This window comes from Gadus macrocephalus, chromosome 7 (genome assembly GCF_031168955.1).
Source record: "Gadus macrocephalus chromosome 7, ASM3116895v1".
NCBI lineage: Eukaryota > Metazoa > Chordata > Actinopteri > Gadiformes > Gadidae > Gadus > Gadus macrocephalus.
This window is the reverse complement of record NC_082388.1, coordinates 18,876,219-18,895,580: the sequence shown is the minus strand read 5'-3', so window position 1 is coordinate 18,895,580 and position 19,362 is coordinate 18,876,219. Positions and strand designations below refer to the sequence as shown.

The following is a 19,362-nucleotide window of genomic DNA, read 5'->3' as shown; positions in this document are numbered from 1 at the left end:
GGCGAATCAAAGTTAGAGTTTGACGAGTAATCAATGACAGGATAGCATGGGCACTTCATGAGGAATGACAGTTAATATTGAAATACATTATGAAGATAATTTAGTAGCGGCGTATTGTGAGCCATTTGTTAAGCCTATCGCTGATTAAGTGTCGACAAATATTCTGCGTGCTTATTTATGCAAGGTTTGCAACTCAATAATTGAGGGACTCAGTCTTTTCAAACACATAATCCAACGTGTATTACGTTATAGTATGTCTTTGTCTTTTTAATTGTTTTCGGTTAATTGAATTGGCCTACACATACACATGGTATTGTTTTGTGAACCACATCCGTGTCGTTTTGGTTTTTAAGTAGGCCTACTCTGGGTGAGTATTTCAAGATATGCGATTATCAATATGCACCCACCAGATGCTGGCCAGATCCGTGCAAAAACCTCACGTGCGTCTGCGCGTGCGAGCTACCGTCCCGCGTGCGTGCGTGTATCAGTGTGTGTAAATGCACACGCGCACGTGCACTCATGGTACTTGCGGCGGTCGTGGTTGAGTGCGTGGCTTTTACTGGAGTGGGGGAAAACACGGAAGCCTACATGTTGTGTTTTTTTTCTTTCTCCGAGAAAACGTGGAGAGGAGAAGAGGAGGAGAGGGGTTGGTGGTGGGAGGGGTCTTGCATGCCAGACGTCATCGCCTGTGCCGAGGAGTATAGGCTGTACTGTCAGCCTGGTGTCAGTCTGATGAAGATTGGCATTCAGGTAAGCTGTCATTCATTTTCAATGTCAGAGCATGGACTGGGGGGGGGGGGGGGGGGGGGCACTCCGGCAGCGTCTTTCTTCCCCTCATTATAAAAGGCAGGACATTATTCATACAGCCAGACAGCCAGGGCCAATGTGAGGGGCGAGAGAGTGAGAGGGAAAGAGAGAGAGAGAGGGAGCGAGTGAGAGCGAGAGAGACAGAAAAAGAGTAAGTGAGAGAGACAGAGTAGTAAGAGTGAGAGAGAAAGGAAGAGAGAACGAGAGAGAGGGAGGGAGGGAGTACGGGAGGGGGTACAGAGAAAGAGAGGGAACGTAACGGATATGCCTTCTTGTAGCGGACTAAAATACCGTTGGATTCGGCGTTTGGAATTAATTGTGTTGGCAATTTGTGTCGGTGCGTGTAGCTTGTTTGAGATATAGGCGAGGCAAAATAATACTAGTCGTGCCTCTTTCGGAGAATCAACAAAAAAACAATGTTTTTTGGTCGCGGAAATGGTTGCATGCGAGAAATCTAGACTAGGCTACCTGAATAACTATCCGGATGATTTTATAGGATCCATTTTAATTGAAAGGATTATCTATTGCATGAAATAATGTTTGTCGTGTTTAATGTCATGTGTGCACTCAGTAGGCTGCAGTGTGTTGACCATTCGATACTATATTGTCCAAGACCATTGATTTGTTTTATTTTGGTAGAAGGCTTTTGTTTTGGATCTTTTAAGTTGTGTTGTTTGTTGCCGCTCAAATGTTTCCAAAGCGACTTTGTCATTTCTTATGTGTTGAAAATATTTTGCACATCAGAGTGAGCATCATGTGGAAAGATTTTTGCCACGATATGTGTGTGTGTGTGTGTGTGTGTGTGTGTGTGTGTGTGTGTGTGTGTGTGTGTGTGTGTGTGTGTGTGTGTGTTTTCTGTGTGTGCGCGTTCGTGCGTGTGTTACATTTTGTGGACAACTTTTATTTGAAATTTGGAAAAAAAAATAGAAATAAAAAGATTTTTAGTATCCTTGCACATATTAAAAAATAATACTTATAATGTAGAACTCATACAAAATGTAATAGCAAGTCATTCTAGCATACCGATTCAAACTAAATGTCATCCTTAATCATCCTTGAAAAAATTGAAGTCAGGCCTTATATCATTTTATCTCAGTATGATATATGTAGCATTAAATATAATATAATAAGCAACCTTGCAACTGAACACATTCGTCTAATGTAATAGAGCCAATCTAAGATGGTTCTTTATCAGGGTTAGGAAATCTAGTAGGCCTCCCTAACCCCAGCCTGGATCAGTCAGCTAGCTCTAATGTTTACCTTTAGCAGAGAGCACAGTGTCCTTTTTTTAAGCACCACTTATTGTCTTTTAGTTCGGATCACTGACCTATACTCCAACGATGCAAAGGAATGAGCTATTTCACCATAAGATGTTTTGCTTACATAAAAATGACATTAGTCTGACTCAATTGAGCTACGCATCAAGAGGCATGCTCAAACACCATCGTTTGGCCAGTAATCATTTCCTTTCTTGACAAAAAAGGTTCCCAGGTTTCCTGTCTAGCATGTAAGCTAAGGGAGGAAGTAAGTTGAAATAGAAATAGATAAATTAGTTCAATTACTGGAATCACAGCTAACATTAGCTATCCATCAGTCCGTTCCTATTATCTTCCATCCATTTTTTCTATGACTGGCATATCATTTAGCATTCAATATAATAATAGCTTGAGTGGGACCCGAGAATGTGGTCTAAGAATTGGCTCAATTAAACATGTCTGAGCTGTTTATTTATTATTCATCTGCCTCACTGAGAATTCACAAAGGCAATTTAAACAATATTAGTCTCTCACAGCTAAGGCGCTAGGGAGGCGTGGAATGCTGAGCATAAATCTCAGAAGGAACCTCACTCTGCCTTTTCCAAAGAATGTTCATTTAGGCTCCTCTCATACTCTACTTAGACTACCATACCTGTGTGTGTGTGTGTGTGTGTTATCCAAAGTACGGGCACCTAAGTCCTTTTAATTGTGTTTTTTGTACTTTTGTTTTCGGCCAAGATGCAAAAGATATCTATGATAAAGGAGGACCCACACCCAAACACATGCTTATTCCCCAAGACCGGGTTTAAAGACAACCTCACCGCTGCCTCCACCAATCACCCGTAGTGATGTTTGTTCTTTGTTGCGTCGCGCCCCCCACACAGCCCTGAATATTGCTAGATAGGGATGATGCCAATTTAGACGATGCCACTAAACCCCGCTGAGATCTTAATTGATGATTTGTGTCATTGGACAAGAAGCCTGGGGGCGCATTTGAGACTGCAAAATACCCAGACACATTATTTGCATATACTCCCAGCCTTTGCATTATGAGTAAATGACATTATGTGGTGTGATGCTGTGCGTTCCTGCAGTTTCTCTGTGTGGAGGATAATTACTAAAGAAGCGATTCAGTCACACTAAATGAAGGAAGTGAGTGGTGCGAGGAAAGCATATGTTACAAACCAATTTAGGCGTTTATGTAGGGCAATAATGCAATTGGGGGAAATTAAACCGCTTACAAATGTCTTGTCATTTCCCCCTCGCCTTTGCCTGCAACACTCTACCCTTCACGGTCCCTCAATGTAGCGCATGCATAAAATCAGACTCATTTTCTTCGGGGGGTTCTTGTATACTTGAACTTGTAGGTGGCCGCCTGCCTCCTCTGTCTTCTGGCATGCAAATGGTGGAACCTGTAATTGTTTTTCGAGCTGCCTTTCTTGCCTATAAACTGCCCTAGAAAACGAAGATAAGAAAGTGTTGGGAATTATTCATAAGGCATTAGTCTATTGGGTATCCGCTGGCAGAGTGCATCAAGGTCCTGTTCTGAAGCCCCTCAAGCAATGAGGGGGGTTGGGGGGTCTTTTTTTATCCCCCCCCCTCTCTGATGCTCATTCTTACACCGACCCTTTAGACAAATGTGTTGCTCTGGCCCCGTCCAGTCCCTACATACGCCGTGGCCACTAATCTAGCTTGATCCCTATTGCTCTCTGGAGGAGGCCAGGAAGCCTGTTTATGCCGTCAGATGGCTGAGCTTAGAGCTGGCCCCTTGCATACTTACCCTTTTCTCATTCCACCGCTACTGCTGCGTTGGCACGGCTCGGCAGCAAGTCGTCACCAGGGGACGGGGAATCAGAGATGGAGATGGATGGGGCGGCTGGCTTTATGCTCCTCCGGCAGAGGCATCCGGCAGATAGAGCGATTCATCGTACGTCCGCTCCCCCCTTCTCGTGAAATACGAAAAAACAACATAATGACATGGATGCCACGATGAAAATATATTTGGAGGAACGGGTGTTGTCGTTAGAGATGACTGATCCAATCTGTTTTCATACATGTAATTAAAATTTTGTTTGGCCTAGAAGGTTTGGCTCATGCCTTTAATATATACATTCTGTATCCAAATGCCTTTTGGCCTGATTACTATTGGTGTTTTGTGTTTTGAATTAAAATATATATTATCTTCAAATGTGCATAAAGGTATAACTTCGTATAGAGTAGGCATATATGACTTATTTGCATATAGACATATTTGGACACAAATATGTCACACGCAACAAATGCTGAAAATCCCACGATAGTCTTTTGCCTGTGTTAAGAGGCTCTTGAGATTCCCCTGTTGCTAATCGATACCTCCTTCTTTTGAAAAGGGTCATACAGGATGGTTGCATTGATTCATCTGGCTTCAGATTTGAATGATGCCCTGTTGGTCTCGAGCAAACTTTGAGAAAGCACTATTCTTGAGGAACACTCGCCGGAGTGATCCATAAGGAAGACACAGCACCATGAAATAAGTGGTATAAAAGCTTTAGTCATTAGCTAATGATTTTAACAACAGTCCTCTGATTGCGTTCCCCTTTATATCCACAAAGAGGAAATGAGAAAACAGCAGGCGCACATTCCACAATACTAGGCTGCATTGAAGGGCAAGCTTCATAGATTTCCACAAAAGGAACGCAAAGATGGTACCACTTTTTCACTTGGATAGATTGGTTCATGCGTAGCACTTTACTCCACCATACTTTGTTAATGTTTGAATCACGTTTTGCGATATTTTTATCTCTCAGACTAGATGAAGAAACGATTAAGTATTTTCATACTGGGATGGTCATTATTGAGGGAACAGCATTGTGCCAAAGGTGTAGCCATTTCTTGGAGAAAGCAGATAATCCATATAAATAAATAGTCTGCTGCTTCACACAGAAAAAAGTATGAAGCATGCACTAAATCCTGAATGTAATATATGTTTGAGTCCCGGGAACAGCTGAGCATTGTGAAGTTCAAAATATTGGATTTAAATTCATCAGCAGATTAAAGCAACGCCAAAAAAAATCACCAAGCATACTGTAGCTTCCTATTCATGTGGCTCCTGCAAAATGAATAAATGTATAGGAAAAATTGATTAGTGTGTGGTAATCTCTTAGGGATGAATCTGTAACAAAAGAGAAATAGCCATTCAACATATTTACAAAATATAAATCTCTTTTCATAGCTTAAAATCTAGGTTTGCCGCATAGAATTGCTAGTATTGACACATGAACATTGCATCCACAAATATTATTTCCAAACAATTAATCGACAGTTCAATGTGTAAATAGACTCCATGGCACCAATGCAATCAGTTTTACCTTTTGTGGTTGTCTTTGGTCATTTGTTCCAGTGTTTGGTGTTTAGTTTGTTCAACACACTTCTTGTTCATCTGTATGCTATAGAGTAGGCAAATTGTCTGTAACTTAAAAAAGGATTAGGTCTAATTTAGGTGAGTTAAATTTACCGAGCCAAGTTGTAACCTCAAAAAGGATATTAAAGCGCAAATCTTTTTGTATTTTTTTCAAAATCCCCTTCAAATGTAGGTGAGCTGTTCTGTTCTGACTCATATCCTTCGCCTCAGTATGTTCAATTTTGGCTATTTAAATACACTTTCTTTCTTACATTTTTGAGTGCAGCTGAAGTCTTTTGGCTGTTAAATGTCCCTTTCATTGAGCCCTGCCAAACTCAGAGACGGCAAAGTAAAATGAAACACCTGATTACAGAGTTTGAAGCAGCTGCAAGTTGGATGCCCTTTTTATATTTTACACTCACATAACTATAGTTCCAGGTATAACACTTGTGTATGCTTCATTTGTATATCATTGCATCATATTACTATGGCTAGCAAATATAATGTTGATAAAAATAGCATTCAGACAGTAAGAAGTATATTGAACTGCTACTAGTGTGTGTGTGTGTGTGTGTGTGTGTGTGTGTGTGTGTGTGTGTGTGTGTGTGTGTGTGTGTGTGTGTGTGTGTGTGTGTGTTTGTGTGTTCACTAGACCCCTGAAGACAGAAACGTTTAAATGAACAGTACCGGGCTACTACCAAACCCGTTGGTACTTAAAATATGTGATATTTGAGTTGTTTCCTTAATCTTCTTGATTATTTGAATTTGAAATAACTATGATCTATCTTTCAGCACATTGGTCTCTGTTAAAAATCAAGAACAGATGAATGGAACAAAAATGTGTGTATGTTAATACATAATGAATCACATATATACTTGAAGGAACATTTATAAATGTAATTTAACGAATATACATTTTAGATATTTTACTATGATTTACTGTAATTTGTCTGTATATAATCATTTGTCATAATATATTAATAATCATTCATTTATTTTGTATTTATTCAAATGAGAAGTGTAACTTCTAAAACTAAATCTGGTAGGCAATATGAGAGACGATAACAAAACTTGTAATGCCTAAACCTTAACCTTAAACCTAAACCTTGTATAATCCTGAATATTAAAGACCTGCATCTGTGCTGCAGTTGTAGATAGATGATAAACCAATTGGTATATATAAACAGCCACATGGCCAAAATAACCTGCAAATAATGATGTCAGGCAATTCAATTAATAAATGCAAAAACAGATTTCTTTAATTTTCAAAAATGATTGAATTGATTTAGTCCTGAGTTTGACCCACCATAGTGATCCTTCTGTTATCCTATACTATATACTCTATAAACATTTTTACACATCATTCCGCTTTTTAAAAGATTCCCATCTTGACTCCGTTTGTGGTGCGGAGGCTTCTTCTCCTGGGGAACTGTGGCGATTGGTTGATCGCTGATCAGCAAGCTGCGGGGCACAGCCTTGCGTTTCACCGCAGAGTGCCGAGCCTTTCTGCAAGCCATCATGTGCAGGCCTATACACCTCTGGGTCTGCTACTGCTTTCCACGGCCTCCTGGTCTCTGTGGAGGTGTGAAGTTGACCTCTTTCGCTTCCTAGTCACTCCACTGGGTCACACTAGTCTGAGGCCACTTCCACTAGAAGTATTGCTCCAGAGTGACATAACTCTGAGGGATGTTGTGTTTTTTTTTCAAACTAGACAAGCTTCAATGTTAGTCTTGTTTGATAGAATAACAAAAAGAAGACTTATTTCTGAATCCCTGCAGCTTAATGAAATAGCAGGCTGATTGAGAACGTAGTTCAACTCCAACATTCCCCCTGTCACCATACATTTTTCATACCATACAAGTCTTTGATGAATGCTGCTCTGTGTCAAGGGTGTAAACAGCAATTTCCTGCTTTTAACCTCACGTCATTTCTTATACACAATAACGGGGCGATGTTTAAATGACGCGCACAACATTTGTCTGACTTGTAGCGTTTAACTCTAATTCTATTCCCTTTCGGTTAAGGATGATTTTTCCTGTGAGTTATTAAGTCATATGCCCTTTTCAGCTTGAATGTAAAGATGGAAGATTTCCCGAGTGCTGAAAGGGAGGCTTGGGGAACACATACGGAAAAATTTAACAAGACACACATTTGTGTGACTGTATTAAACAGCACGGACAGAACCCTAATTTTTACACCATACTACAAAGAATAATTACTTTTTCCTTGACTCTGGCTCTCTTTTGCCATAATTGGTTACCACTCTTTTATCGTGTCTGTGTGCGCATAATTATCAGAGCCATCATATTAGATTATTTCATGCATAATAAATGAACTCAAACTGTGTGTGGGGTAATTAGCATGCTCGGATATGTGCAATGTTAAGAGTACAGCGTTCATAATGATTGTATTGTTTTAGGACATTCCTGAAAAGCGAAAAGATGCAGTGAAAATCTATTAGCGGCAAAAGGTTATGTATATATATTAATATTTTTTGCAGTTTTCCCTTATATCCACCAAATTTATTATCTTCCAGTTCTAATGCGAGTTTGCCACATTTTCTTTTTTTATTGTTAGCTTTACGTCATATCGTTTTTAATGTATTAACCTTTAAACGCATGGTTTATGAGAAAGTGTAAGCTTGCATACCTCAATAGAAACAGATTCCCAGAACAGATGAGATTTTCTACGTCAGCCCCAGCAGCTTGTTCCGTGAAAGCCAACCGCATCACAGAAAGGGGCAGTGCATCGCCACATGGATGTGTTTACGAATGCAGAGATAAGGTTTTTAATGCTGTGCACTGAGTCCACTCAGACCCACCTTGTAGCCCTAGATAAGAGAACCAGAATGATTCAAGCACGTTGTCTGAGGGACAACACAGCATGTGAGCTGATAGCAAGTGATGTAAATTATATTTTATTTAGCCGTTCGCTGTTTTTGCAATTATATATATATATATTAATACATTAAGAAGACGTATGGATTGGTAGAATGATGTTGGCAATTTATCCAATCTGTTCCTGTTGTCCTTGTGTCTTGTTGAGGGCAAGATGGTAGATGTGTAGCCTGATATTCTCCGTAGATTACCATATTTTCATAATGAGCCCCGGTTCCTCTATCGTCGATACAATCCTGCTTCTATTTGAGGGAAGTAAAATTATCTTTAAAAAAAACACAGTTTGGATCCATCTGAGGTCTATTTAAATTCGATGTCTTACTGAGTGTGAGTGAGATGACACCTCCGACTGAGTACATCCCACATCTCAAGATTAGTCAAACTGTCGATTTTCACAAGTTGGAATTAAATTGGTACTCCAAGTAGGTTTATTTAGTGTGAATGTTGCCACAGAATATTTATTTATTTCAATTACAGTGGAAAACAAGATTTTGTTAGCTAATGCTGTCACCAACCTCACAGAGCCTTCCCACTGCCACTTCTTGACACACACACGCATGCACACGTGCACATACACACTCCCTTTCTCCGGCATTATATTAAGCTCTTTAAAAACATAAAAGGTTCAACTACAAAAAGGACATGACACCACTATGCTAAAATAGACGGACACAGCTGTGTGTTTGTGTGTGTGTTGTGTGTGTGTGTGTGTGTGTGTGTTCTTGAGAGAGAGAAGGTGAAAGGTGTATGGTATTAAACACAGCAGCCTAGCTATGTAGATACTGCAACCCGTCTGTCCATACGATGACACAATCTTGGCTGGCGGAGGAGTGGGGCCTATGGTCAATCGCCATCCGTGCCAACAGAGATAGAGAGCGAGAGACACGTCACACACACACAGGCCCACACACACACACACACGCGCACACACCCCCCACACACACACACACACACACGTGTGTGTGTGTACGTTCTGCATGCATGCTTTTGTGTGTGTGCCCACTGTATGTGTGCCGGTGTCCTCTTTCGCTGGCTGCTGCCTGGCATTGCTGCGGTGTCAGCGTGGTGTAAGAAAATGCATTTTGAAATGAGAGAGCTCTGATCTGAGGCCAGGTCTTTTTGTTTTGTCTCAGTGGGTAAGGTGAGAATAGAGCGGGGGGTGAGATGCTTCAGTTGTGTGTGTGTGTGTGTGTGTGTGTGTGTGTGTGTGTGTGTGTGTGTGTGTGTGTGTGTGTGTGTGTGTGTGTGTGTGTGTGTGTGTGTGTGTGTGTGTGTGGTGCAGGAGGGGGCTCCAGAGCCCTAGTGGGACTATAAAGGAGAGATGTACCATGGCAAGAGATGAGGGATGACTTGCACCTGCCTCCCACCCTTTGTGTGTGTGTGTGTGTGTGTGTGTGTGTGTGTGTGTGTGTGTGTGTGTGTGTGTGTGTGTGTGTGTGTGTGTGTCTGTCTGTCATACCTACCTTCCTTGCCTCCTGCAGTCAGGGGTATTGATAAAACAGGTTTACCATTTATTGCAGATCAGGAGATTTATTTATTTCTATTGATATACAAATGAACAGTAAAAGCTTTCTACAATCTGCCAATCTGAGAAAGAGATTTATTGTATTTATTTTTCACATGTGTGAGATCTTGTGCCATGGATGTCTTAGCCGCTATAACTGCATTTTTCCTGTTGCAGTTTTACCCTCTCTCAGAAAGCCAGTTGTAAAGAGAGGTCAGTAGACAGGTAGACTGATCTTCTCAGCGGCTAGACCCTTTTGTCCCGTTTTAGTCATCTGTCAAAAGGCAGACGTCGTCGTTCAAATCTCAACTCAAAAGATGGAAAGTAAGATGAAAGCTGTGCCCCAGAGCTTCTCCAGAAGGGTTAACCTTTTTCCTATGCACTCAATGGGAGGCAATGAGACGGCAGAAGAAAAGCGATCGAGAGAGGGAGAGAGAGTGAGAAAACAGGCTCTGACCTGAGAATTCCTCTGTATCTTACTTCCATGGTCCTCCTTCTGTACCACACTATAACAAACTTCAGGGTACATTTTTTATTTTATTTACTTTAAATACCAGGCAAATTACTTAATGTAATCCTACAAGCAATTGTGTTTGTGCCTGTGTGTTTTTATGTGTTGTGTACAGACCAACACAATAATTCACGGTTTAAATATTATTCACAAATTGACCACATATTTGTCTTACTAAGCCTACCTTTTTGTTTATTTATTTAATAGGCCTATGTAAAATTAATTTGGTGTATCAGGTTACTGGAGCTGTTTAGTTAGATTAGCTGCCAGTTAGATTTCGATAACTAAATAACAATAATTTAGCCGTGATATTAATTAACATCTGGAGCTCTTTCTTTAGGGTGACAAACCTGTTCACCTTAAACTGAGTCTTTTTTTGTTAGCATTCAACAACTACAACCTTTTTTCTTTCTTTCAGTGTCTTCCCTTCCTATGGTAACAACACTACTATTGGCTTACACTATTTGGCTAGGCGAGAGGAGTCAATGTACCGTAGCCTCCACCTAAGTGCTCTTCTGGTGTTGTAAGGGTGCTTCGCTTGAGCATAAGTCAAGGTCATTATTCAAAGAACAAAAATACAATTTTGTCTTTACTAAAAAAGAGTAGTCTGATAGCCTACAGTTATGTGCCTGTCGATGTCTAAATTCAACAAGAACTGGTTCATCTTATTCGTTTGGTTAATTCAACAACGGATTAAACAGAGAAGACCATGGGAAGGTGCTGAAGGTACGATCTGGCAGTAGTAAAGTGGAGTGGAAGAATTTGACAATGATGAGCAACCTAATTAAAACGCATCTATCCTCTGTGCCCTAGCTCCCTACTTTTCGCCACCATTGAGATGATAACTCTGTGTGGGCATATGTGGAATGGCAAGATGGATTCCCTGAACCAATCAGGGAAGCAATGTCCTGATTGATCTGAACCCAACCAGGATCAGTCTAAATATCAACATTTTCGGATGGCTATGGCATTTCAAATTAATTACGCTTAAATTACTCAAATTAACGTTCTTAATTCTTACCAAGACATTTTCTGTACTTTCTTGGTATCTATTGAGGTGTTTATAGCATTCAAGAGACAATGCTAGGATACAGTAACTCTACAGAGAACTGCATACTGTTAAACACGCAGGGGTCTCTGAGTACTGCTCCATCATTCTCACATTTGTCTTTGATAAAAGGTACGAAAAAAAAATAGGCATGAAGATAATGAAAACAATGGCCGGAAATCTTGGATTATATAAGGAAATCCTAGACTTCCCTGAAATTCCAACCTTGAGAGGAGAATACCAAGTGAGTGGACATTTCAAAGATGCTAACTTTAGTATGTTTTAGCAGCAACACAAGAATAATCACTACCGTAAAACAGACATTGCTGGTCTGGTCACCATCTTTGATTGGGAATTCGGTTACCCGAGGCAAGTTATACCATCCGCGGAGGTAGATGATGTCATGGTCTAGCTTATTCACACGGTGTGTCTTTGCTAGCTAAATGCGTGCGCTGTTCTCCAATTGACACAGCTGCCTCTATCAGCTGTGTGCTCGTTAAAGTGAGGGCTTAAGCTGGCTGTGACGCCACTCTGACTTCAGTTACCCTCCCGTGGGAATAGCCTACCTGCCATTGTCATCCCGAGCCCTTGTAATTCCCTGGAATTTTGTAGTTGTTAGCCTCAAACCACACGGTCAAGGCGTGGTTGTCCCGAGAACAAGCTTAAAATTACAGTTTTTTCTCCTATCTGTCCTTGTCGTATTTTATTTCAGAGGGATTTCTTCACCGTCTTTGTATTATTCACATGATATTTGACCCATGCTGCCTTGGTTGACATTGACAAATGAAACAGGAATCATGAAATCAAGATGACTTGTCTAAATTAAAACATAAACGGAGGTGCATTTACTCCTGCGCCCTTGCCGTATTATTTGAAAGGAATCCCCCAGTGTCCCAGTGTATCTGGATCCGCACAGCCACCATGACAGCCCACCGGGTGACCTGATATCCTGTTTGTCAGGAATCCTGAAATATGTCTGATTGTTGCACATCCTGTCTGAGAGCGATCTGTGGCACATATAGCTGACCACGCATGAGAACAATGCATTCAGATTCTATTGTACAATGCCGGAAAAACATTCATGCTGAGGAGGAGGGAATTTCCTATTAATGTTATGGACACAATGATGCTAAGGTGTAAGCTTCGTTGTTTTCATTTGTGTGGGGGCGATTTACCGACATGTTTAGGATGCCGATCCACACACAGGCACACGTTATCATGCAAAATAAGGAATAGTGTCTTCCTTTTATGTTCACAGAATCTTAGCGCAGTAAAAACTGCTGGTTTTTTTCTGTTTTTATGGAAATTGTATTATGGCATAATGTCACTTTCGCTAATAGCGCCAAGAGCCGCTGCATGCAAACGTGCCCGCCAGTTGTCATGGCAACGTGAAGCACTAAACCTCTGCGCAGCTGTTGTTATGGAAGTCCTGGAACAGCTGGGGGGCTATGGCTCGCCGGGGATTGTGGGAGATGAGTCTTCTGGCCGTCCCTTCACACCTTGACCTCAAAACTCCTCGCCAAATTAGCAGGATTTCGAAATCTTAAAGTTTTCCATCTGGAATCTTTCACCAGTGCAGCCTTTGTGTGATTAAAATGTAGGGGATAATCTCTGAATATTCATAGAGTCTCCTCTCTCAATCTGCTCAGTAAAGAAAATGGATGCAAACAGTAAAAATGAAGTGATTCAAATGAGCTGGAGGTCTCTCCTATGGGTTTGCCTGAGGCGTCGGAGCGTATCCCATTATTGATTCAAGCAAATGTTGTACACAGGGCGACAATAAACCACTCGACGTGCAAGGAGCACAACAACTTGTCGAGGGAGTGTAGCTTGTCGGTGTCTCCAGTTCCGTTCGGCATTAATAAAGACAGAATGTAACCTGAGCGCCAGCACAACCGCTTCTTCTCCCCCTCCCTTCGATTTCATGCAGATTTCAGATTTCAATAACGGGGAAGGATGCAGTGTGTGTGTGTGTGTGTGTGTGTGTGTGTGTGTGTGTGTGTGTGTGTGTGTGTGTGTGTGTGTGTGTGTGTTTGTGTGCACACAAGCGAGTGTGTGTTTGCTTGTGTACGTACGTGGCTGATTGCGTGCGCCTGCGTGTATCAGTTTGTGTGTGTGTGTGCGTGGCTGATTGTGTGTGCCAGTGTGTGTGTGTGTGTGTGTGTGTGTGTTTGTGTTTGCGTGTGCGTGCATGAATTGCTGATTGCGTGTGCCTGCGTCTACCAGTGTGTGTGTGTGCGCGCGCGCGCATGCGTGGGTCATGTGCCTGTGCCATCCCCGTAGGTATGTTTGTGTTTTTACGTGTACGTGTACACATGCACACGGTCGGTAAGGTCAACCAGTTGTAGAACGGTGTGGTCTGAATGACACGCAGGGCTAATATCTCCCTCAGTGGGTTGTATTGTTTTGAGCTGAGCGCCGCGATTAGACCTCCAGTCCCCTGGGGGGAGCCCCTCGCTGCAGCGGTGGCCTCGCTCTGATTTACTCCAGCATCAACAGGAAGGACGGCCAGCTCCCACAAGCAGGGTCACTGAGAGATGTTTTTCTTTCCAGGGAGTGTGTGTGGGGGGGGGGGGGATGAGTGGAGAGGGTGGAGGTGGAGAAGTTGGGTGGGGTTAGGAAGAAACACTAGTCCGATCTCCCGGACGGACGGACAGACAGGGGGAAAGGGGGTTTGGGATAGGGTCCCGGGGAAAGGAAGGACCCTCTGAGCTTAGGGAGGGCTTCCCAGAGGATTACCAGGAGGGTTAAAATGTTTTCTTAGTAGCTGGAGGAAACCTAGGAAAGACCCTCGTCCAAATCTCCCATGGACTGAGGATCTCTGTTTTCGGCGGGAGGTTTCTAGGCTTCCCTTATTTAAGAAAACTAACAACACACTAAAAAAGTGTCTTATCTCTTGTGTTACAGTTAGCAATGTGTGATCTGGCTTCAAAACACCCAGTTTGGGCCAAACTGTTTGTTTTTGACATGCATGCAAAGGAGGCGGAAAGTGAGAGTGCGTAGGATGCACTCAACTTTACTGTTTTTGTTGAAATTATTTTTCATGGCCAATAATTACTGGTTCCTCAATTCTTGTTACTTTTTGCCTTTCATGTTAAATAAACATTTAAGGCAATGTGTTGATGCATACTATATCCATTATCACAAATACTCAGGTTTGTTTGTTTATGAGTTCATTATAGATTATATATTATAATAGAGATAATAGAGATATGTTTTATATTGTATTATAATAATACTAATACCACCAGTAATCATACTAACTGAATTGGATATAACTTGAAAAAACTGTCATCTACATGGGAAGTATGTGTGTTAAAGTCTGGACATGAACATAGTGTATCAGTTATAAGGCTTTAATTATAGTTCCTTATCTTTCAGCAGTATTCAGAAAACGACCAAAAGAAGTCTTGGTTGAAAAAAAATCAACACAACTCTCATTCCAATCTATTCCCCCGTTGTCCTTGCCCCCTGCGAGGCAGCCTAATACCTATACCCATACCTACCGACATACCTACCCACCACATACAGGTCTGCCCAGGGCTTCGTGCCCGGCTGGGTAAATAAGTGCCTTGAGAGGCTCTCTGTTAACAGGTAGCCCGAGCTCGCTAGCCCACTGTGAGGCCTTGCCACACTCCCACTGGCTCGGAGAGGTTTAAGCGAAAGATCAGGTGTCGACCGCTCAATGGTTGATTGAACTTAAATCGTTCACATGTGCACCACCGCGGCTCCTCGACCCGTTTCACACTTCGGGGGTGGCTGGGTCCGGGCGGGCGAATGTGCTCATTGAGAGTCATTTAAAATGACATTCCATGAATTACCTTTTTCAGTAAAAGAAAAATAATGTTTGTTATGACTTAAAAAAAGAAAAATGCAACCAATATTTTGCTGTCGTTGAGATGAGAAACCAATTGAATGCGGCAATGAACCTGGTTTTGTTTGGATTTACGGTTATTTAGAAGTCGGCTGAGACGTGATAAATGGGACTCTGGGTTGTTGATATGACGCCGGTGCTCATCTGTTAACAGGCTTTGCGTGGAGAGCTGTGTGAGCGATCATCCAGAGGAGAAGAACGTACGTCGAGCGCTCCTGTATTGCTGTGGGCCAAAAGCAACTGTAAGTCTCCTGCCACCTTTATATTAAATGGAAAAGCTCTTTTTCTACTTAATGTGTTTATTTGTGTGTGTCAATACCAGGCCAACATGCTCAACCAACCACAGAAGTAGTACTTAGACGTGTGTGTGTGTGTGTGCATGTGTGTGTGTGTGTGTGTGTGTGAGTGTGTGTGTGTGTGTGTGTGTTGGTGTGTTTGCGTGCGTGCGTGCGTGCGCTCAAACATATTCATTTTGCCTTGTTGCACCCTCTGTTGGCACATCTTGCAGAGATAATGGTTCTGTAGTCACCAACATCAGTCTGTGAATTAATTTAGGAGCACACAATCAAATGTAACTCACGCTATAAACCCGATTCACGCCCGACTCATGTTTATTGATTTCCCATTCCCTGTCGCTGCGCAACCGAGTCTGCCAAAGCCAAATAATCATTTCAATAAGGGAAAAAACAAACGACAACCCCGAAACATCTTCCTTACATGCCTGCCATCCAAAATGATCTCTTCTGCTTCCTGCTCGGTCCCACAAATTCTGTGTGCTTGTTTCAAACTGTGGTTATTACTGTAGGTGTTCCCTGTTTAACACGCTAGGTGCTGTGGAAGAGTGGTCTCTTGAGAGGGTACCGGGTGTGTGTGTTGTAGTTGGGGGGCCGGGGGAGGGCCGGGGAACGGTGCTGCTGTTAAAATAAAAGACGTCAATTCTTCTGACACCACACTCAATTTAGACAACACTGCTGAGTTTCAGGGAGGCATGCTTCACAACACGGTCTAAAGTTCTGAGATTCGAGTCACATGGTGTGTGTGTGTGTGTGTGTGTGTGTGTGTGTGTGTGTGTGTGTGTGTGTGTGTGTGTGTGTGTGTGTGTGTGTGTGTGTGTGTGTGTGTGTGTGTGTGTGTGCGCGTGTGTGTGTGTGTGTGTCTGTGTGTGTGTGAGGCGTTTTCGCTCGAGGTGATGATGGTTTTACTCGACACCCCCAACCACCTCCGCAACCCCTTCCCAGACCTCCTCCTCGCTCCTGCTGACAGCTGGGAGCACAGGGATTAGACATATTAAATCTCATGGTTCATAATAAGTCCTTCAGAGTTAAATGAGTGAATATGTTAAAACAATCACCGTAGCTCAGCATACACCCTTTCAATTATACCTGACGGGAGTGCACAGACTAAATACATATTTTGACTTATTATATAGACAGTAGTAAAACACAATTATAACTTAAAGCGGCTGGTGTCAGTGGTTTTGAAGGATTCATTGTGCATGGGCCGCATGTGATTTCAGCCCATTTGGAGGGAAGACCATTTTAACTTCAAAGAGCGATGACTGATCTACGACTTCAAGCTTGTTAACAGAAACATGAAGGACGACTCCTTTCACATGCTTTTCTTATTAAGTCTTGAAAACTAATTAACATATACAATTAATAAAAAAAGTTGAAAAAAACCTTAAAATATGAAAATAGAAGGTTTTATTCCTGCTTTTAAATGACGAAATCTAACGAGGGGAGAGTTAATCTGATTCTAAGCGACGGTCTGTGGATTGTATGTTCAGTGTATTTTAATGCCTTTTAGTAGCACTACTAGGGAACCCCAATTGCTGTTTCACACCATCTAATTCCTCAAAGTAAAACTTGATAGCCTCAGTCCTCCCATCCTAATTGCTATTGACAGCGGTGATAGCAGCCCTCCATGAACCCACGTCGTGTTCCTCCCCACCGCCGGGCCTGGACCTCAAATTCCTGCCGCGCTTCCAGAGTCCCCGCCAAGGATAGGTTTACATGTAATTTTGTTAGCCTTAATGTGATTTCACTAATTAAATATCCTCTCAGTTGGAGACCCCCGCAATCCAGCAGCCCCCCTGCCCCCTATACTCTAAAACAGGCACCCACCTAGCTTAATGCTACACGGCCCCCTTTGCTCTCTCTCTTTCTTCCAGGCGGAGGCAGGGGATGCTCGCGGCCCTATTTTACACAAAACATTTTCATTAGCGAGACCTGGTACGGCGGGTTATCGCTACGATGGGTCAAGGGGGGCTTATGTTTCCGTCTATCGTCTTTTCCAATTTCGCGGCAAACTGCTTCGCTGCATGTCTGATAGCCTCCAGCGTTTCAGCACCAAGGCGGGGGGGCTCGGAGGGGGTCCCAGCACGGGGGGTGGTGGGGAGGTGTCATTCCAATGCCTTCTCCCTAAGCTTTTTATGTTGTTTTGTGGTCATTATATTTTTAAATAGAGACCAGTTCCCCGATAAAGAAACCTACCTCCCAAGCATTAAGCGAAGCATTCACTGTGATTAAGGAAGACATCTGGACCATCCCTCTTCCCGTATCCTAGTCAATTTGACCTGGGGAAGTGATCATGAGCCTCCGAGCCCAGACGAATAAGGCATTATGTGTCAGCGAGCCTTGTTTGTATAAAGTGAATATCCTGGAATCTCCCGGTCGCGTTGCGAGGCTACAAGGGTACTTTTGTGTGGCGCTGAGTGGTGGCGGAGCCTCGCTTTGGGTCATTGTTGACAATGTGCGGGCCGCTTGTCCTGCTATTGTCGAGCTGACCCTCAGAGGACGCTGAGCGGTACTATTGTTGGACGCCGGCCCCTCCGGTTTCCCCTTGGTTACGTGGAGAGCGTTGCCAGGTCCGCACCACGGTTCCTCTGACCTTAGAGGTCCATTCTACGCCCTCTCTTTCCCTCTCGCTCTCCCTTTTTGGGCAGGCTCTCTACCACATTCACTCAACCATCAATCCCTCTCTTCCAACAACTCTCTCCCTCTACCCACACACACGCACACACACACGGACACACACACACACGCACACACACACACGCGCACACACACACACACACACACACACACGGACACACACACACACGCACACACACACGCGCGCACACACACACACACACACACACACACACACACACACACACACACACACACACACACACACACACACACACACACACACACACACACACACACACACACAAACATAGGGGTGGGACGGCGGCATATTTGGGCCGCATGCCCATCTATGATGGAAGTGCTTCCACCATGAAGGCCACCAGCCGATCGGGTTTCCGCCACCTGTCCCCCAGCTTAGGGCGGGAGGGAAGAAGGGAAGGGAGGGAGAGAGGCTGGACTGGCAGGGTGGGGCGGGTGAGGGTGAGCATGGGCGGGGCCGGGGGGACGTCGGGGTCGGTGGTCGTATTGAGGTTTGGAGGTCCGCAGAGGTTCGACACGCAATGGCAATCTGGCACCTGCCCAAGCGCCTGGTGTTGTTCAGACACCAGACCGCTCCATTCTACTGTTTAGCTTGTTTCATTGGCTGGACAAATGACATACCAGCAGACTGCTTTATTGCTTATTTGCAACATTAAGCCACATCTAACACAGGCATCAACTATTTTCTGCTGCATATGGTCCTCTGCACTCTACACCAACCATACAGATTGACAGACGTGCAGAATAAAAGTATTCTTGCTGAAGGAGTACAATGTACGGGGAGTACCAATAATGGATTTAATGCATATCTTATTAAAAAAACAAAAACAAAACAGAGGCCTGTTTTTGGACCCTAACTGTAAAAGTGATAACTTCTACTATTAGGGACATGGTGGGTTGCCATTTCAAATTTCACAGTTGGCACCAGTGAAAACCCTTGCCAAAACTAATTTAAATATCAGAAACTGAGTAAATATCACGGCAGTTCAGCCAAACTTTGACCGATATTAGAATTAGAATTTAGGAACGACTATTCCTCATGTATATATGTGTGTATGTTTGTGTGAGTATGTGTGTGCATTACAAAGAGCTTCTTAGAAAATGTGTGGCTGAAAGAGTGGTAATTGTACTG

The 19,362-nt window shown here is 43.0% G+C and overlaps 1 long non-coding RNA gene across 1 annotated transcript; it reads left to right on the top strand.

Annotated features, from left to right (window-relative positions):
• Positions 1-31: 31 nt before the first annotated feature.
• LOC132461774 (uncharacterized) lies at positions 32-18,499 on the top strand. Its single transcript, XR_009526677.1, has 2 exons — positions 32-750; positions 15,431-18,499. It is a non-coding gene; the product is annotated as an uncharacterized LOC132461774 (long non-coding RNA).
• The last annotated feature ends 863 nt before the right edge of the window (positions 18,500-19,362 follow it).